Source organism: Heterodontus francisci, chromosome 7 (assembly GCF_036365525.1).
Source record: "Heterodontus francisci isolate sHetFra1 chromosome 7, sHetFra1.hap1, whole genome shotgun sequence".
In the NCBI taxonomy this organism is placed as follows: Eukaryota; Metazoa; Chordata; class Chondrichthyes; order Heterodontiformes; family Heterodontidae; genus Heterodontus; species Heterodontus francisci.
The window spans coordinates 56,035,734-56,044,815 of NC_090377.1; the positions used below are offsets into that span (position 1 = coordinate 56,035,734).

The 9,082-nt window shown below is 47.9% G+C and overlaps 1 pseudogene; it reads left to right on the forward strand.

Moving 5' to 3' along the window:
- The first annotated feature begins 4,074 nt into the window (after nt 1-4,074).
- Nucleotides 4,075-4,183, forward strand: LOC137372434 (U2 spliceosomal RNA; annotated as a pseudogene).
- Nucleotides 4,184-9,082: the final 4,899 nt, after the last annotated feature.

Here is a 9,082-nt window from a genome sequence, read left to right on the forward strand (position 1 = left end):
AGACATATGAACCCCAAGGGAGAAAAGTCTCCTACAGTGAACAAGGTTTATGAAGAATACAGGGCCCCAACGAAAAGCAAAATCTACCTACAATCAAGAACTCTACAGTGAGGTCGAAGAACCGTAACAACAACTCTTCAGATATTGCCTCAAACTTTTCCACTTTATTTTTCTTCTGCTCTTTTCTGTCTCTATTTGCATCTGTGTATCGTGTATGCATGCTAGCATGGGCGCATTGTGTATCCGTAGGCGTCAACCGAATTAAAGTTTAAGTTTAATCAATTTCAACTTTTCTTCTTCAAACCTAAGAAAGCCTGTTTGTGCTCATTTCTTTGCCTTATAATTGGAAAGTGGTGAACAAGGATTCACCAAGGTGGAACTAAAAACACAGTGTGTTTAAAAAATAAAACCCTGTTACAGTAAGACCAGGTAAAGGCTGAAAGGGAACCCTAGACCTCTTTCTCACCTGGTCATAACAACTTATAAACTGTTAGCCCATTACTCAACCTCTGCCATTGTCAAATAGAGTAGTGGAAGCAAAAGGAAAAATTACAAACTATAATCAGTCAACTTGCAATATATAGTGGTGATATCTTACTGCCTTTTTAAATTAAAAATTACTCAGTCTTTTGTAAGGAAGTTGTAAATGTAAGTACAACATTTTAAACTTTTTGTTGTCCTATACTTCATCAATACTCAGCCTTTTTTGGATGGTTCAGGTCAGAGCAGAACTTGAAGGGCTTCAACACATGAACATCTGGCCAACTATAATACATGTAGAGAAATTTACTAAGAGAATCTACACATCTGGTGATGGGATTTTTTAATAGACCATAATTCAAAACATTTATGCTTATGATAGGAAATGTGGATTTAACATAAATTCCAAGATTATTGCTTTTGACTGATCCCCAAGAAATATCTTGATCTTACAATGCCTGTTGGGAAAGAACAATATTGTCAAGCTGGAATTTATCCAAAATTATATTGTGAATCATTCATTGTCAAATAGAGACAATGAAAATATTTCATATTACGTGAAGAGATATTCATAGTCAGAAAGGTAGGATGCAAGTAGAGTAGAAATGGATGAAGATCTGAAATCTTCATATGATGAAGATTGGAAATACTGAAAGTCAATAAAGTAGCAAGCACAGAGGCATTTGGGAACTGAGTCTGTAAGTGAGCCAAAGAAATGTTTAAATGAATCCAAATGGAGGAGTTGCTAGATCCCATAAGCTGTTATTGGGATGTTAAAGCAGAGCGGACTGAAGTTAGGCAAAAAGAAGACTGAGTAATCCAAAGAAAATCCATAATTCATAAAGCTGAAATTCCAAGATAATGTACCCACATTCGAACTGATAAAAAGAAATCTGAGTCTCAATTTGAGATCCCTAAAGCATGTGCATATTGGTGCCTATGTGAATATGGTAAGGGGTCACCAGAGGAAGTCCAGAACTGGGCTTGTTACCAGTGATGTCAGAGCTGAAAGTTTGCACAGCAAATGTTCTTGCTTAAGTTCAGCTTGCACAAAGATCCAAAGAGTGATTGCAAACCATTGAAAATGGCTTACACAGACAGGATTATTTGAATCATTGGAGAATCAATATAAAAAGGCAGAAGATTTTCTCTTGTGGCATATCATGTCAAAATTATCCCAATAGCAAGCTTAATTGTAAATGCAGCATGCCATATATTTTGGTCTATGATTAGGCCATTAAACTATGTAACATCAGAGAATGAAAAGACATTTTCTCTCAAAGATTCTCACTTTTGGCAAAGAACATCTACCCCAGAGTTTGGAAGTTCAATATCTAAAGACAATAAAAGTCAAAATTCCCTTTTAGAATCTGGACACATGTATAACATGGGAAATGATGTCCTCTTCCAAATATCCCAGGAAGCAATAGAAAGAGGAAAAGAGTTTTGAAGAATATCAAGGGAGTCTAATTGTTGTCATAAATCTTTGTTTTCTATATTTCTTGAAGAAGGTATCCCAGAAAAGTCACTCTCAACTTCTGTAGCAACATTTTTCTCTAGAGACTTATTTCTGGAGGCAATTGATGTTAAAGACAATCATTCAGTGCCTCCTGTGGGATGGAATAAAGGGGCAAATAAATGGGCTACAGAGTGCTGCCAACTTCAGGTGCGACAGTGAGGGTTTGACATCTATCCAAAATCTACTTTCCCTTCTGTATTGAAATATTCAATGTTACGCTTGCAGTTGGAATCCAAAATTTTCTTAAATGACACAGAATTACTGCAAAAATTGCAACCTGTATGCTAGATTGCTTTGAAATGATTTGTAGGCCAGTAGCAGATAGTTGCTTACATTATTCAGTCCTGCGATCTCAAATGCTGAAGTTCTTATAATAATTTATTAAAATGTGAGCAAGTTCAAGGATAGATGTGATTCTACCCAGAGATATACCATTGTCTTTAAGAGTGGTTGCACACAAACTGGGAGAAGATCTGGGAAGTGTCTTGGGTTGCTTTATGATGTTTTTTATGTTGTTAAACAGGCCTAAAATCTGTTTGAGGGAAATGCATGGGAGAATGGCAGAAGGAAAGAAGAGGGGGAGGAAGGAAACAGGTTGAGAGTGAGGTGGCCTGTGTGCTTTCATTACATACCTTGGAGAGTGGGGGAGCGAGCGGATGCAGGCTTATGGTTGAGGTGAGTAATAACAATTGAGGGGGATAGTAAGGTGCAGGGGTTAAATGCGTAGTTCAAAGGAGAAGAGGTCTGCCTGCACTTCTTGTCTACAAAATCTTAATTCCTGTTGTCACATTTTGTTATACTTTGGTGCCAGATTTTTCCATTATAAATTGTCATGTTCTCATTTAACTTGTCACAGTGTATTACATCCTCCCACCAGTGGCAGTGCTGTAGCACATCTGTTTGTATCTCCCAGCTCCTCAGCCTGCACTGGAGCAAAACTCCTATGTTCCACTTAACTCTGCCTCTCAAATTGCTGTAAGTTTAGCTGTTTTAACTACAGTAAATGTTAAATCAAAGTATATATATTGCATAAAAATAAAGTTAAAATGAGCACTGAATTACCTCTATGTGCTCTTTATCTCCCACCCTTTAACCCCTTTCAACAAAATACTACACATGATTTTGACTCCCCACGTGCCACAGCAGTTTGACTATGAATATACAAGATTATATAACTAAAGCAGAATGAAGGAAAAAGAGGCTTTAGTGCAATTGTACATCTGCAATTCTAATTAAGAGGAAAAATAAGCTCCAGAGTAATTGCTTATGAGCAGACAACTATAATAACACATGCTGAAAGCTGAACAAGGTTCAAAATAGGGTCCCAGTGCAATCGATCATGTCAAAAACACCTAATCAAGCATTGCAAAAAAACAGAAAAACTACTGTATGATACCAACCTGAAAAACCACGAGAACAGGAATAAATTGATTTAAAGTAAAATAAAACCAGCCCGAGAACAAAATACATTGCAAACAGGAAGACTGTAGATACACAGAGTACCTGATTAGTAGGAATGCACAGGCAATAGGGATAAATCTGGTGGGGAAAACATGAGTTACAAGAATAAAGCATACAAGAAAGAAGTAAAAATTGAGGTGCAGGCCCCTAACTGGCAATAGGCCTAGAAAGGAGAATGGAAAGGAAGAACTCTGAGACAGAGGAAATCAAGTGCAAAGAGTGACTGGATGAAATAGTCCGGAATTTTTTAATTCTTTGGGGGAAGAAATTCATTCGCGTAGCACTGCTTCTGGCAATATCAATGAAGAACAGTGCACGGGCCGCACAGGCAGCTAGGCTAGAGGTGGCAATATGCAAATCACATTCTCCCCATGACCAGAATTTTATGCACCCCCCTGCAGGACCGGGCTGGTGGCGGGGGGGGGGGTGTCGTAAAATTGAGTGGGATGCAGGGGGTGCCGTACCCAATGTCTACCCGTCCCCACTGAAAATTTACGAAGGGTAGTGGCGGTGAGAAATGGCTCGTCCGCACCAGGCCAATCAAGACCCTTAAGTGGCCAATTAACTGCCACTTAAGGGCCTCCTCCCGCTGCCACTGGTAGTTTACCAGGGCCATCGCTTCTCGGCCTTTTGGCTAAGATCAAGTGTAGTATCTGTTCTTATCAGTGCTTATTTGATTGAGAAGAGACCATGATCATTGCCTTTTGATCCTGGGGAAGCTTTGAGTAAAATGGCTATAACCAATTTTCGAGCTTCGGGCCAGGGAGTGCGCAACACCGTTCGGGTGGTCGTGAAGGATAAGGAAGGAGATGCACCGGTCGATCGCACCTTCTTCATCAAGAAAATTCTCTTCGATTGCTGCGGATTTCAAGCGACGGACGTCTTCTGCCTGCAGGATTTCCCCAGCAGTGGATACTTCGACGTGACGTTCCGGAACGTGGCGGGATGCATCAAGTTCCTGAAGGCGTTCAAGGAGAAAGGGGACCGGGCGCCACTGTCGATCCTCACAGCGGAGCCGCTCTTCACGCTTCCGTCACAATGGGACCGGGTGGTGACGATTCACCTCTACAACCCCCATGTTCCGGTGGTGGATGTACTCACCTTTCTCGCCAGGTACGTCGAGGTGGCCGGCAGCAGCACTGATGTCAAGGACCCCTTTGGGATCTGGACCAGCAAGCGGCAGGTCAAGGTGACCTTGAAGGTAGATCCCAGTGGAGCCATCATCCACCCTCCCTCCAGCTTCGCGATCGGGGGAAGTCGAGGCTTCTTGGTCTACGCTGGGCAGCCCAGAGTTTGCCGCACCTGTGGCCAATCTGGTCACATGGCAGCCAACTGCAGCACGGTTGTTTGCAAGAACTGCAAGGAGGAAGGCCATCAGACCAAGGACTGTAAGCAGACTAAGTGTTGCAACTTGTGCGGTGCGGCAGGCCATCTCTACAAGACCTGCCCCAAACTTTGTCTCAGCTATGCTCAGGCGGCAAGGTCCAAGGAATGGCCGGGCGAAGGTTCGACGAAGGCGTCCGCTGTTCGAAAGGAGACCAGCAACCTTCTCCGCAGTGAGGAACTTCAACCTGAGAAGGAAGGGGAGGCGGCTGAAACCAACGACCCAGCACCTACCCAGCGCCCGGAAACCCCTCCTCCACAGACAGAATCAATGGAGGAGGAGGCAGCAGATGGACAAACAGGTCAGTGGCAAGTGGTCCAGAGGAAAACCACAAAGAAAAAACATCCCAAAGCCACCACCCAAACCAGTGGCAAGAGGAGGCTCTCTTCTGAATCAGACTGCAACAACTCCTCTTCACTGGACGGGGAAATGCTGGAACGACAGCCCCTTCAAAAGGGGCGGCAGAACTCCGAGATGGATGATAAAGCATCCCAGCCCCCGGGCACTGGAAGCTGTGATGGGCCCGGCGTGGCCCAACCCCAATGCCCCACACGTAACGACGTGGCCAACGCATCTCAGCTCCGGGACACCGGGAGCAAAGACACTTCTGGCGCACCTGAGCTCCGGGAGACCGGGAGCTGTGATGTTTTCGAGGAGGAACAGATGGAAGCAGCTGAGGACAACCCAATCCTCTCTGCCTACAAGACCCCCCCGATGTCACCCGAGCGGCACAAACCCTGCATGAAAAATCAGGAGGGGTTTCTGAGCCCAACCAACGTGAAACTGCTTGCGCATACGATGGGTATGCAGGAACATCCCGAAGGGGAAGGACTGGGACTAGCGAGGACAAATGGTATGGGAAGCAACAACTAATTTTTAGTTAAAAATGGGTGTAAGAATTGCTTCCATTAATGTGCGGAGCATTAAATCTACTACGCGATGTGTTTCAACCTTGGATTACCTTGCCAAGGTCAAAGCTGACCTACTGTTTCTGCAGGAGTGTGGAATACCACACCTCAGCACCTACAGGCAGTGGTCGCGATGGTGGTCCCATGGGCCATCGATCTGGTCGGGGGGTAATGACTGCCGTTCCTCCGGCCTGGGTATTCTGCTGCGGGGAGGTAACTTCACCATCTCCGAAGTTAAGGAGGTGGTGGGCGGCCGCCTCCTCGTAGCAGACGTGATGTAGAACAACGCTCCGCTCCGGTTGATCAACGTGTACGCCCCGGTACAACGCAGCGAGCGGCTGACCGTCTTCCAGCAGCTCCCACTGCTGCTGGCGACGTCCAGGCCGGTCATCCTGGGCGGTGACTTCAACTGCATCATCGATGCGGCTGGACGATCCGGCAGTGACGACAGCAAACTGGACGCTACGTCCAGATTCCTAATAGAAACAGTTAAAGATGCCAAACTGCACGACGTCTTCAGCAAACCTGCAGACGGAGCGCAGCGCAGATACACATGGTCAAGATCGGACGGGTCTGCCCGTTCCAGGATTGACTTCCTGTTTGTGTCCCGTGCTGTCACGGTCGGATCCACCGACGTCAAGCCGGTGTTCTTCTCCGACCACTGCCTCTTACTGGCCGACTGTCACTTACAGGACGACCAGCGGGTTGGCAGAGGGACGTGGAAGCTCAATGCGACACTGCTGACCCCAGAGAACGTTGAGGAACTCAAAAGGGATTACAAAGGTTGGAGGACCGTGAAACCCCTCTTTGAGTCTCCAGTTCACTGGTGGGAAGCGATTAAGGAGAACATCAAGAGGTTCTTCAACCACAAAGGTGTTCAGAAGGCGAGAGAGAGACAGAGGGAACTGTCCCGACTCCAGAAAATTATGCAAAATCTACTCCGGTTGCAGTCAATGGGGGTCGAGGTCAAGGAGGACCTCCAAGAGGTGAAGATCCAGCAGGCCTCGCTCTTTGCCAAGGAGGCCTCCAAGATCATCTTCCGGTCCAGAGTCCCCTCCATCGAGCAGGATGAGACGTGCTCGCGTTACTTCTTCCAAAAGGTACACAGAGAGAGCTCTGTTATCAGCAGCCTGAAGGAAGAAGATGGCTCGCAAACGTCTTCGCAGTCCGACAGACAAAGGATCAGCAAATCCTTTTATGCTGGGCTGTATGACGCGAAGCCCACAGACAGCAGAGCCTCCCAGTCCTTCCTGTCATCTATCACAGAGGTCTTAGATGACAGCAGGAGGGAGAGACTGGACAAGCCGCGAACTCTGGACGAGCTGACAAAGGCCGTCCAGTCTTTCGAGACGAGTAAAACTCCCGGGAGCGACGGCTTACCGGTCGAGTTGTACTCGGCCCTGTGGGACTGGGTCGGCCCGGACCTGCTGGAAGTATACGAGAGTATGCTCCTGGCCGGCAGCATGTCAGAATCCATGAGAAAAGGCATCATCACCCTCATTTACAAGCAGAAGGGGGAGAGGGCAGAAATCAGAAATTGGCGGCCCATCTCACTGCTTAATGTTGATTACAAGATTCTGTCCAAAGTCATAGCCAGTCGAGTCAAGTCTGCTCTGGAGTTGGTGATTCACCCTGATCAGACCTGTACTGTACCCGGCAGGAAGATCTCTGATTGGCCTTGCGCTACTCAGGGATACGATCGCCTACGTACGGGACAGGAGGGTGGACACCTGCCTCATCAGCCTGGACCAGGAGAAGGCTTTTGACAGGATATCGCACACCTACATGATGGACGTGCTTTCCAAAATGGGGTTTGGGGAGGGAATCTGCAATTGGATCCAACTGCTCTACACAAACATCAGTAACGCAGTGTCAATCAACGGGTGGGAATCTGAAAGTTTCCCGATCAAATCTGGAGTCAGACAGGGCTGTCCTCTGTCCCCGGTCTTGTTTGTTTGCTGCATTGAACCCTTTGCTGAGTCTATTAGGAAGGATGCGAGCATAAGAGGGGTGACAATCCCAGGCAGCGGAGGCACTCAGGTCAAAACCTCCCTGTACATGGATGACGTCGCCGTCTTCTGCTCGGATCCGCTGTCCGTGCGCAGACTGATGAGCATCTGCGACCAGTTCGAACTGGCCTCGGGAGCCAAAGTTAACCACGGCAAGAGCGAGGCCATGTTCTTTGGGAACTGGGCTGACCGATCCTTTGTCCCCTTCACCGTCAGGTCAGATTACCTGAAGGTGCTGGGGATATGGTTCGGAAGGGCCGGGGCGTGCACCAAGACACGGGAGGAGCGAGTAGCCAAGGTACGACAAAAGTTGGGCATGTGGGGGCAGCGATCTCTCTCCATTGTGGGTAAGAACCTGGTCATCAGGTGCGAGGCGCTCACGTTGTTGCTCTACGTGGCGCAGGTCTGGCCCATACCCCACTCCTGCGCTGTGGCAGTCACCCGAGCCATTTTCCGCTTCGTCTGGGGATCTAAAATGGACCGGATCCGGAGGGACACGATGTTCAAATCTCTGGACATGGGCGGGAAAAATGTACCCAACGTGACCCTCATCCTGATGACCACCTTCGTGTGCGGCTGCATCAAGCTATGTGTAGATCCCCAGTACGCAAACTCCAAGTGTCACTACGTGCTGAGGTTCTATCTGTCCCCGGTGTTGCGAAGGATGGGTCTGGTCACATTGCCGCGGAACGCACCCTGCAGTTGGGCGGCGCCGTACCACCTATCCTTCGTGGAGCAGTTTCTGCGGAAAAACACCTTTGACCACCGGTCCATCAGGCAGTGGTCTGCACGGAATGTCCTCAAGGCCCTACGGGAAAAGGAAACGGTGGATCCTGTCGGATGGTTCCCCGAGCAGACCGTCAAAGTCATTTGGCGGAATGCCTCATCACCAGAACTTTCAAACAAGCACCAAGACGTAGCTTGGCTGGTGGTGAGAAGGGCCCTCCCCGTCAGATCCTTCATGCACACCCGAAGTCTCGCCCCCTCCGCACAGTGCCCCCGCGTTGGCTGTGGTGGGGAAGAGACGGTCGCCCACCTCCTCCTGGAATGTGCCTTTGCAAAGCAGGTGTGGAAAGAGATGCAGTGGTTTTTGTCAAGGTTCATCCCAAGCAGCTCTGTAACACAGGAGTCTGTGCTTTGCGGGCTGTTCCCAGGGACGCACACCGAGACAAACATCAACTGCTGCTGGAGGACTATCAATTCGGTGAAAGACGCCCTTTGGTCTGCCCGAAACTTGCTGGTCTTCCAGCGCAAAGAGTTGTCCACCACCGAATGTTGCAGACTGGCACATTCCAAGGTCCAGGACTACGTGCTGAGGGAC